This window comes from Bombina bombina, chromosome 7 (assembly GCF_027579735.1).
Source record: "Bombina bombina isolate aBomBom1 chromosome 7, aBomBom1.pri, whole genome shotgun sequence".
Lineage (NCBI taxonomy): Eukaryota > Metazoa > Chordata > Amphibia > Anura > Bombinatoridae > Bombina > Bombina bombina.
In genome coordinates this window covers 47,121,422-47,133,813 of record NC_069505.1, presented here as the reverse complement: position 1 = coordinate 47,133,813, position 12,392 = coordinate 47,121,422, and the positions used below count along the sequence as shown (strand labels likewise).

General features: G+C 40.7%; 1 protein-coding gene across 1 annotated transcript in view; it reads left to right on the top strand.

The window, feature by feature from the left end:
* PLCB3 (phospholipase C beta 3) overlaps window positions 1-12,392 on the top strand; it is a gene marked incomplete in the record, with an annotated part of 460,897 nt that overhangs the window by 124,612 nt on the left and 323,893 nt on the right.

Genomic DNA, 12,392 nt, shown 5'->3' with positions numbered 1-12,392 from the left:
TGCATTCAAAGGAAATGTTTCAAAAACTTTCAAAATTTGCTTTGTTTTACAGTCCAAAGACACACCCCTTGAAAAGCTTCTTGAGTATGTCTATTTCATCTCCAGTGTTGTGGCCAAGTAGAGACAGATATGTGTGAGCTCCTGCAGTGAACAGCAAATTACAGTGTAGTATGGTGTAGGGTGGAAAAAATATATAAATACAGAAAAATCAGGCCAGTCCAGGGACACACCCCTTGTCTTTTTATTACAAATTTAAGTTATCGTTTTATGGGGATTTCAATTTTTAGATTGATGTCTCTTTAAGGTAAATGTAGCAAAGTAAAAGGGCGGCATTTATCTGGGCAAGCTGGAGCTGGGCACATAGCTGAGAGAACGCGCTGTTCTACACGTGCTGCTCACAGACCAGGGTTTACGTGCATTAGGTAAAACTATTTCCAAAACCAAATGTACATTCTTTTTCTGTTACAAGCGTTGCTCCTTTAAGTGTCAAAAAACATTTGCAATTAACAATAATGAATCTATAAAATTTTCAGTGGTTTATTAGCTTAAAGGGACACTGAACCAAATTGTTTTCTTTTGTGATTTAGATAGAGCAGGAATTTTAAGCAACTTTCTAATTTACTCCTATTATCAATTTTTCTTCATTCTCTTGCTATCTTTATTTGAAAAGCAAGAATATAAGTTTAGATGCCGGTCCATTTTTGTTGAACAACCTGGGTTGTCCTTGCTGATTGGACAGCACCAATAAACAAATGCTGTCCATGGTGCTGAACCAAAAATTTGCTGGCTCCTTAGATTAGATGCCTTCTTTTTCAAATAAAGATAGCAAGAGAAAGAAGAAAAATTGATAATAGGAATAAATTAGAAAGTTGCTGAAAATTGCTGCTCTATCTGAATCATGAAAGAAAAAAATTGGGTTCAGTGTCCCTTTAAAGATATTTCATGTCTCTTGCCCTTTTTGCCTGCTTAAAGGGATAGGAATCCCAAAAATGTTCTTTCATGATTTGGATAGAACATATAACTTTAAACAACTTTCCAATTATTTGATATGATCAAATTTGCTTCATTCTCTTGTTATCCTTTGCTGGAGGAGCAGCAATGCACAACTGGGAGCTAGCTGACCACATCTAGTTAGCCAATCACAGGAGACAAATGTGTGCAGGCACCAATCAGCAGCTAGCTCCCACTAGTATAGTATATGTGCGTATATACTTTTTCAACAAGAGATACCAAGAGAGCAAAGCACATTTGAAAATGAAATGCTCTATCGGAATCATGCAAGTTTATTTTCACTTTCCTATCCCTTTAAAGGGACACTGAGCCCAAATCTTTTCTTTCATGGTTCAGATAGAGCATTACATTTTAAGCAACTTTCTAATTTACTCCTATTATCAATTTTTCTTTGTTCTCATGTTATCTTTATTTAAAAAGCAGGAATGTAAATCTTAGCAGCCAGCCATTTTAGGTTCAGCACCATGGATAGTGTTTGCTTATTGGTGGCTGACATTTACCCATCAATAAGCAAGCATAACCCAGGTTCTCAACCAAAAATGGGCCGGCTCCTATGCATCACATTCCTGCTTTTTAAATAAAGATAGCAAGAGAACAAAGAAAAATTGATAATAGGAGTAAATTAGAAAGTTGCTTAAAATTGCTTCTTTATCTGAATTATGAAAGAAAAAAATTAAATTGGTTTTATTGTCCCTTTAAGGACCTAATCACAATCTTCTTTTCGGCAGATAAGTTTCTGAATGTAGGGTTGGCATTGCCAATTTGTTTTCCTGTGATCGCAATCATAAAATATTTTTGCTCTGGAGCTTGTAAAAAAACTTTCATATGTATGTATTTGTTTTTATCAAATTTGCTTTGTTCCCACATTATTCTTTGTTGAAGAGATACATAGGCTGGTGTCTGGAGCACTACGGGGCAGGAATTAGTGCTGCCCTCTAGTGCTCTTGTAAATGGTTAACATTCTAGCAAAGCTGCTGCTATATAGTGCTCCAGAAATGGGCCGGGTCCTAAGCTTAGGTCGCTGCTTTTAAACCAATGATACTGATAGAACAAAGAAAACGTAATAATAGAAATAAATTAGAAACTTGTTGACAATGTTACGCTCTACCTGAATCATGGTTCTGATTGGATGACTAAATGTAGCAACCAATAAACAAGCGCTATCCAGTGTCCTGAACCAAAAATGGGCTGACTCCAAAGCTTTTATTCCTGCTTTTTCAAATAAAAAGGAAATGAAGAAAAATTGATAATTGGAGTAAATTAGAAAGTTTCTTAAAATTTCTGCTCTATCTGAATTATGAAAGAATTTTCTTCTGTTATGTGTGATCAGTCCACGGGTCATCATTACTTCTGGGATATAACTCCTCCCCAACAGGAAATGCAAGAGGATTCACCCAGCAGAGCTGCATATAGCTCCTCCCCTCTACGTCAGTCCCAGTCATTCTCTTGCACCCAACGACTAGATAGGATGTGTGAGAGGACTATGGTGATTATACTTAGTTTTTATGACTTCAATCAAAAGTTTGTTATTTTACAATAGCACCGGAGCGTGTTATTACTTCTCTGGCAGAGTTTGAGGAAGAATCTACCAGAGTTTTTTACTATGATTTTAACCGGAGTAGTTAAGATCATATTGCTGTTCTCGGCCATCTGAGGGAGGTAAAAGCTTCAGATCAGGGGACAGCGGGCAGATGAATCTGCATTGAGGTATGTAGCAGTTTTTATTTTCTGAATGGAATTGATGAGAAAATCCTGCTATACCGTTATAATGACATGTATGTATACACTTCAGTATTCTGGGAATGGTATTTCACCGGAACTACTCTGTTAAGGTTACTAATTCTTTTAATAAGTATTATCATGTTAAACGTTTTTGCTGGAATGTAGAATCGTTTACATTGCTGAGGTACTGAGTGAATAAATGTTTGGGCATTATTTTCCACTTGGCAGTTTGCTTTAAATTGTGACAGTTTCGTTTCTCTTCACTGCTGTGTGTGAGAGGGAGGGGCCGTTTTTGGCGCTCTTTGCTACGCATCAAAAATTTCCAGTCAGCTACTATTATATTTCCTGCATGATCCGGCTCATCTCTGACAGATCTCAGGGGTCTTCAAACTTCTTTGAAGGGAGGTACATTCTCTCAGCAGAGCTGTGAGAATTTTATATTGACTGTGAATAAAAACGTTACTCTGTAATTTTATGTCAATTTAGTTATCGTTATTTACTAATGGGAACAAACCTTTGCTAAAAGTTGTGTTATTTTAAAGTTGATGCTATAACTGTTTTGCAGTTCATTATCTCAACTGTCATTTAATCGTTTAAGTACCTCTTTGAGGCACAGTACGTTTTTGCTGAAAAAGATTATAACCAGGTTGCAAGTTATTGCTAGTGTGTTAAACATGTCTGACTCAGAGGAAGATATCTGTGTTATTTGTTCCAATGCCAAGGTGGAGCCCAATAGAAATTTATGTACTAACTGTATTGATGCTACTTTAAATAAAAGTCAATCTGTACAATGTGAACAAATTTCACCAAACTGCGAGGGGAGAGTTATGCCGACTAACTCGCCTCACGCGGCAGTACCTGCATCTCCCGCCCGGGAGGTGAGTGATTTTATGGCGCCTAGTACATCTGGGCGGCCATTACAGATAACATTACATGATATGGCTGCTGTTATGACTGAAGTTTTGTCTAAATTACCAGAACTAAGAGGCAAGCGTGATCACTCTGGGGTGAGAACAGAGTGCGCTGACAATACTAGGGCCATGTCTGATACTGCGTCACAGATTGCAGAGCATGAGGACGGAGAGCTTCATTCTGTGGGTGACGGTTCTGATCCAAACAGATTGGATTCAGATATTTCAAATTTTAAATTTAAATTGGAGAACCTCCGTGTATTACTAGGGGAGGTCTTAGCAGCTCTTAATGATTGTAACACCGTTGCAATACCAGAGAAACTGTGTAGGTTGGATAAATACTTTGCGGTACCGGCGAGTACTGACGTTTTTCCTATACCTAAGAGATTAACTGAAATTGTTACTAAGGAGTGGGATAGACCCGGTGTGCCGTTCTCACCCCCTCCAATATTTAGAAAGATGTTTCCAATAGACGCCACCACTCGGGACTTATGGCAAACGGTCCCTAAGGTGGAGGGAGCAGTTTCTACTTTAGCTAAGCGTACCACTATCCCGGTGGAGGATAGCTGTGCTTTTTCAGATCCAATGGATAAAAAATTAGAGGGTTACCTTAAGAAAATGTTTGTTCAACAAGGTTTTATATTGCAACCCCTTGCATGTATCGCGCCGATTACGGCTGCGGCAGCATTTTGGATTGAGTCTCTGGAAGAGAACCTTAGTTCATCTACGCTAGACGACATTATGGACAGGCTTAAAGTCCTTAAACTAGCTAATTCATTCATTTCGGAGGCCGTAGTACATTTAACCAAACTTACGGCTAAGAACTCAGGATTCGCCATACAGGCACGTAGGGCACTGTGGCTAAAATCCTGGTCAGCTGATGTTACTTCTAAGTCCAAATTACTTAATATACCTTTCAAGGGGCAGTCTTTATTTGGGCCCGGTTTGAAAGAAATTATCGCTGACATTACAGGAGGTAAGGGCCACGCCCTACCTCAAGACAAAGCCAAAGCTAAGGCTAGACAGTCTAATTTTCGTCCCTTTCGGAATTTCAAAACAGGAGCAGCATCAACCTCCACTGCACCAAAACAGGAAGGAGCTGTTGCTCGTTACAGGCAAGGCTGGAAGCCTAACCAGTCCTGGAACAAGGGCAAACAGGCCAGGAAACCTGCTGCTGCCCCAAAGACAGCATGAACCGAGAGCCCCCGATCCGGGACCGGATCTAGTGGGGGGCAGACTTTCTCTCTTCGCCCAGGCCTGGGCAAGAGATGTTCAGGATCCCTGGGCGCTAGAGATCATATCTCAGGGATACCTTCTAGACTTCAAATTATCTCCCCCAAGAGGGAGATTTCATCTGTCAAGGTTGTCAACAAACCAGATAAAGAAAGAAGCGTTTCTACGCTGTGTACAAGATCTGTTATTAATGGGAGTGATCCATCCGGTTCCGCGGTCGGAACAAGGACAAGGGTTCTACTCAAACCTGTTTGTGGTTCCCAAAAAAGAGGGAACTTTCAGGCCAATCTTAGATTAAAGATTCTAAACAAATTCCTAAGAGTTCCATCGTTCAAAATGGAAACTATTCGGACAATCTTGCCCATGATCCAAAAGGGTCAGTACATGACCACAGTGGATTTAAAAGATGCTTACCTTCACATACCGATCCACAAAGATCATCACCGGTATCTACGGTTTGCCTTCCTAGACAGGCACTACCAGTTTGTAGCTCTTCCATTCGGATTGGCTACGGCCCCAAGAATCTTCACAAAGATTCTAGGTGCCCTTCTGGCGGTACTAAGACCACGGGGGATTTCGGTAGCTCCGTACCTAGACGACATTCTAATACAAGCTTCAAGCTTTCAAACTGCCAAGTCTCATACAGAGTTAGTTCTGGCATTTCTAAGGTCGCATGGATGGAAAGTGAACGAAAAGAAGAGTTCTCTTTTTCCTCTCACAAGAGTTCCATTCTTGGGGACTCTTATAGATTCTGTAGAAATGAAGATTTACCTGACAGAAGACAGGTTAACAAAGCTTCAAAATGCATGCCGTGTCCTTCATTCCATTCAACACCCGTCAGTAGCTCAATGCATGGAGGTGATCGGCTTAATGGTAGCGGCAATGGACATAGTACCTTTTGCACGCCTACACCTCAGACCGCTACAATTATGCATGCTAAATCAGTGGAATGGGGATTACTCAGATTTGTCCCCTACTCTGAATCTGAATCAAGAGACCAGAAATTCTCTTCTATGGTGGCTTCATCGGCCACACCTGTCCAGGGGGATGCCATTCAGCAGCCCAGACTGGACAATTGTAACTACAGACGCCAGCCTACTAGGTTGGGGCGCTGTCTGGAATTCTCTGAAGGCTCAGGGATTATGGAATCAGGAGGAGAGCCTCCTTCCAATAAACATTCTGGAATTGAGAGCAGTTCTCAATGCCCTTCTGGCTTGGCCCCAATTAACAACTCGGGGGTTCATCAGGTTTCAGTCGGACAATATCACGACTGTAGCTTACATCAACCATCAAGGGGGGACAAGAAGCTCCCTAGCAATGATGGAAGTATCAAAGATAATTCGCTGGGCAGAGTTTCACTCTTGCCACCTGTCAGCAATCCACATCCCGGGAGTGGAGAACTGGGAGGCGGATTTCTTGAGTCGCCAGACTTTTCATCCGGGGGAGTGGGAACTTCATCCGGAGGTCTTTGCCCAAATTCTTCGACGTTGGGGCAGACCAGAGATAGATCTCATGGCGTCTCGCCAGAACGCCAAACTTCCTCGCTACGGGTCCAGATCCAGGGATCCGGGAGCGGTTCTGATAGATGCTTTGACAGCACCTTGGAACTTCGGGATGGCTTATGTGTTTCCACCCTTCCCGCTGCTTCCTCGATTGATTGCCAAAATCAAACAGGAGAGAGCATCAGTGATCCTAATAGCACCTGCATGGCCACGCAGGACTTGGTATGCAGATCTAGTGGGCATGTCATCCTGTCCGCCTTGGTCTCTACCTCTAAGACAGGACCTTCTGATACAGGGTCCGTTCAAACATCAAAATCTAACTTCTCTGAAGCTGACTGCTTGGAAATTGAACGCTTGATTTTATCAAAACGTGGTTTTTCTGAGTCGGTTATTGATACCCTGATACAGGCTAGGAAGCCTGTTACCAGAAAGATTTATCATAAAATATGGCGTAAATACCTATACTGGTGCGAATCCAAACGTTACTCCTGGAGTAAGGTTAGGATCCCTAGGATATTGTCCTTTCTACAAGAAGGCTTAGAAAAGGGTTTATCGACTAGTTCATTAAAGGGACAGATTTCAGCTCTGTCCATCTTGTTACACAGGCGTCTGTCAGAAAATCCAGACGTCCAGGCCTTTTGTCAGGCTTTAGCTAGGATCAAGCCTGTGTTTAAAGCTGTTGCTCCACCATGGAGTTTAAACTTAGTTCTTAACGTTTTACAGGGTGTTCCGTTTGAACCCCTTCATTCCATTGATATAAAATTGTTATCTTGGAAAGTTCTGTTTTTAATGGCTATTTCCTCGGCTCGAAGAGTCTCTGAGTTATCAGCATTACATTGTGATTCTCCTTATCTGATTTTTCACTCAGACAAGGTAGTTCTGCGTACTAAACCTGGGTTCTTACCTAAGGTAGTCACTAACAGGAATATCAATCAAGAGATTGTTGTTCCATCCTTGTGTCCAAATCCTTCTTCAAAGAAGGAACGTCTTCTACACAATCTGGATGTAGTTCGTGCCCTCAAGTTCTACTTGCAGGCAACTAAAGATTTTCGTCAAACTTCTTCCCTGTTTGTCGTTTATTCTGGACAGAGGAGAGGTCAAAAAGCTTCTGCTACCTCTCTCTCTTTTTGGCTTCGTAGCATAATACGTTTAGCCTATGAGACTGCTGGACAGCAGCCTCCTGAAAGAATTACAGCTCACTCCACTAGAGCTGTGGCTTCCACTTGGGCCTTTAAGAATGAGGCCTCTGTTGAACAGATTTGCAAGGCTGCAACTTGGTCTTCGCTTCATACTTTTTCCAAATTTTACAAATTTGACACTTTTGCTTCTTCGGAGGCTATTTTTGGGAGAAAGGTTCTTCAGGCAGTGGTTCCTTCTGTATAATGAGTCTGCCTATCCCTCCCGTCATCCGTGTACTTTTGCTTTGGTATTGGTATCCCAGAAGTAATGATGACCCGTGGACTGATCACACATAACAGAAGAAAACATAATTTATGCTTACCTGATAAATTCCTTTCTTCTGTTGTGTGATCAGTCCACGGCCCGCCCTGTTTTTAAGGCAGGTAAATATTTTTTAAATTATACTCCAGTCACCACTTCACCCTTGGTTACTCCTTTCTCGTTGATTCTTGGTCGAATGACTGGGACTGACGTAGAGGGGAGGAGCTATATGCAGCTCTGCTGGGTGAATCCTCTTGCATTTCCTGTTGGGGAGGAGTTATATCCCAGAAGTAATGATGACCCGTGGACTGATCACACAACAGAAGAAAGGAATTTATCAGGTAAGCATAAATTATGTTTTTTTTGGTTTAGCGTCCCTTTAATAAAAAGACAATGCAATAGCACTAACCTTGAATTTCAAATGAGTAGTGCATTCCATTTCCCCTCTTTATGTATCATATGATAGCCATCAGCCAATCACAAAACGCATGTACACAGATATCCTGTGCACTCTTGCACATGCTCAGAACAAGCTAATATGTGCATAGAAAAAGCTTGAATATATTTAGAAAATATACAAAAAGACCTATTGTAGATAATTTAATCTTCTATCTATCTTGATTGTTAAAGCTTCATTTTGTCTTCACTGTCCCTTTATTTTTTGTATTTGTCGCTTTAAAGTAATCTCCAGATTATTAACCCCTAGATGCCGTTAGGACGACATGGAACATTCTAACTTTTGCGGCGTCCTGTTTCACTTGGTTGATCCAACTGGGGGACATTCCTAGTAACACAGGCAGTTCCCTAGGAGCCAATCAGCACCGTGTTTGAAGCACATGATCACAGTGACGATCTTGTTCCTTTTTTTTTGTGATCAGAACTTGGACGAATGTGTCGATCCTGAAGGGGTTACATTTACTGGTCGCTAAACATAGCAGCTGAGCCAATCAGTGAAAGCATACGTGTGTAGCTGACCAGCGAGATTTACCAGTGTATTGTTTCTGCAGAGCCGACTTAAAGGGACAGTATACACCAATTTTCATATAACTGCATGTAACAGACATTACTATAAAGAAGAATATGCACAGATACTGATATAAACATCCAGTATAAAATGTTTTAAAGACTTACTTAGAAGCTCCCAGTTTAGCTCTGTTGATGAGGTTAGGCTGGAACACCCAGTGAAAGGGGCTGGGAAAGCAGGAACAGCAGACACTCCCTCCTCCCCTGCATATGAAAAGACAGATTATACAAACAGGAGCTGCAGAAATCTGTAGACATCAGTATACTTCTAAAACGGTGGGGCTTGGTTAGGAGTCTGAAAATCAGCACAATGTTGGTATTTAAAAATAAGCAAAACTATACATTGTTACAAAAACACTACTAGACGGGCTATATAAATGCTAAACATTTATGCAAAAAAAGATCTAGTGTACAATGTCCCTTTAACAGCAACATGAAAAAGAAAACTTGTCTGATGATGAACATACAATTGTATAAAGGTTTTGTGAGGTTGGCAAGAGGGTAAAGGCGAGAAATTCATTGCGCAAAGCGTCATCTATTTTTTCCAGCGTTCATTAGTATTTTGTTTTCTATTATTTCTCTTTAACTGTCTCCAAGTTTTCTGTTGCGCATATGTTAGAGTGGATTGTTTTATAGAGAGATTTATTTTATTTGGTGTGTAATGTTTAGAAGGCGGTTTTGTAAAGCTGTCGTCCTTCTCACTGGAACCAGTTATGGGATAAATACAGGTCCTGCGAATATAACAGAATTTAAAGGGACACTAAACGCACATTTTTTCTTTCATGATTCAGATAAGCAACGTTCTAATTTACTCCTATTATCAATTTTTCTTCGTTCTCTTGCTATCTTTATTTAAAAAGCAGAAATGTAAAGCTTAGTCAAATTGTATTCTCTATCTGAATCATGAAAGAAAAATATTGGGTTTCATGTCCATTTAACTGTATTATGTTTTTTTTTTTCTATTTTAGACCACAGTGAAAGGAAATCCTTTCTTTATGCCCACTGAGGTTTAGGGTTTGTCATTTGTGATTTATGTGTTCTGAGAATGGATATGACTACACCTGTCATGTCATTTCTTATGCTGTCACTAAGTTTATTTATATGAACGGAGATATATATATATATATATTTATATATAAAAGTCTGAAGACGGAGGTAAAACGCAAACGTCGCTACCGCTACTAAGGATTAAAAAATATCCTATTTGTAAAATTCCGGCGAGTGCCTGCATTTCTTGGAACATATATATACGTTGATTAGAGTAGCCGTGTTAGTCCAGAGATTTAGATATCAAAATAACAAGAGTATTGCATTGAGCAATGATACTTTTTCTCCAACATAGGTGTGTCCGGTCCACGGCGTCATCCTTACTTGTGGGATATTCTCTTCCCCAACAGGAAATGGCAAAGAGCCCAGCAAAGCTGGTCACATGATCCCTCCTAGGCTCCGCCTACCCCAGTCATTCTCTTTGCCGTTGTACAGGCAACATCTCCACGGAGATGGCTTAGAGTTTTTTAGTGTTTAACTGTAGTTTTTATTATTCAATCAAGAGTTTGTTATTTTAAAATAGTGCTGGTATGTACTATTTACTCAGAAACAGAAAAGAGATGAAGATTTCTGTTTGTATGAGGAAAATGATTTTAGCACCGTAACTAAAATCCATGGCTGTTCCACACAGGACTGTTGAGAGCAATTAACTTCAGTTGGGGGAACAGTGTGCAGTCTCTTGCTGCTTGAGGTATGACACATTCTAACAAGACGATGTAATGCTGGAAGCTGTCATTTTTCCCTATGGGATCCGGTAAGCCATGTTTATTACGATGGTAAATAAGGGCTTCACAAGGGCTTATTAAGATTGTAGACTTTTCTGGGCTAAATCGATTCAGTTTTAAAACATATTTAGCTTTGAGGAATCATTTTATCTGGGTTTATTGATATTATAATATCGGCAGGCACTGTATTAGACACCTTATTTCTCTGGGGCTTTCCCAAAGCATAAGCAGAGTCTCATTTTCGCGCCGGTGTGGCGCACTTGTTTTTGAGAGGCATGGCATGCAGTCGCATGTGAGAGGAGCTCTGATACTTAGAAAAGACTTTCTGAAGGCGTCATTTGGTATCGTATTCCCCTTTGGGCTTGGTTGGGTCTCAGCAAAGCAGATACCAGGGACTGTAAAGGGGTTAAAGTGTTAAAACGGCTCCGGTTCCGTTATTTTAAGGGTTAAAGCTTCCAAATTTGGTGTGCAATACTTTTAAGGCTTTAAGACACTGTGGTGAAAATTTGGTGAATTTTGTACAATTCCTTCATGTTTTTTCGCAATTGCAGTAATAAAGTGTGTTCAGTTTAAAATTTAAAGTGACAGTAACGGTTTTATTTTAAAACGTTTTTTGTACTTTATTATCAAGTTTATGCCTGTTTAACATGTCTGAACTACCAGATAGACTGTGTTCTGAATGTGGGGAAGCCAGAATTCCTGTTCATTTAAATAAATGTGATTTATGTGATAATGACAATGATGCCCAAGATGATTCCTCAAGTGAGGGGAGTAAGCATGGTACTGCATCATTCCCTCCTTCGTCTACACGAGTCTTGCCCACTCAGGAGGCCCCTAGTACATCTAGCGCGCCAATACTGCTTACTATGCAACAATTAACGGCTGTAATGGATAATTCTGTCAAAAACATTTTAGCCAAAATGAACCCTTGTCAGCGTAAGCGTGGCTGCTCTGTTTTAGTTACTGAAGAGCATGACGACGCTGATATTAATATCTCTGAAGGGCCCCTAACCCAATCTGAGGGGGCCAGGGAGGTTTTGTCTGAGGGAGAAATTACTGATTCAGGGAACATTTCTCAACAGGCTGAACCTGATGTAATTGCATTTAAATTTAAGTTGGAACATCTCCGCATTCTGCTTAAGGAGGTATTATCCACTCTGGATGATTGTGAAAAGTTGGTCATCCCAGAGAAACTATGTAAAATGGACAAGTTCCTAGAGGTGCCGGAGCTCCCAGAAGCTTTTCCTATACCCAAGCGGGTGGCGGACATTGTTAATAAAGAATGGGAAAGGCCCGGTATTCCTTTCGTCCCTCCCCCCATATTTAAAAAATTGTTTCCTATGGTCGACCCCAGAAAGGACTTATGGCAGACAGTCCCCAAGGTCGAGGGAGCGGTTTCTACTTTAAACAAACGCACCACTATACCCATAGAGGATAGTTGTGCTTTCAAAGATCCTATGGATAAAAAATTAGAAGGTTTGCTTAAAAAGATGTTTGTTCAGCAGGGTTACCTTCTACAACCAATTTCATGCATTGTCCCTGTCACTACAGCCGCATGTTTCTGGTTTGATGAACTGATAAAGGCGCTCGATAGTGATTCTCCTCCTTATGAGGAGATTATGGACAGAATCAATGCTCTCAAATTGGCTAATTCTTTCACCCTAGACGCCACTTTGCAATTGGCTAGGTTAGCGGCTAAGAATTCTGGGTTTGCTATTGTGGCGCGCAGAGCGCTTTGGTTGAAATCTTGGTCGGCTGACGCGTCTTCCAAGAACAAG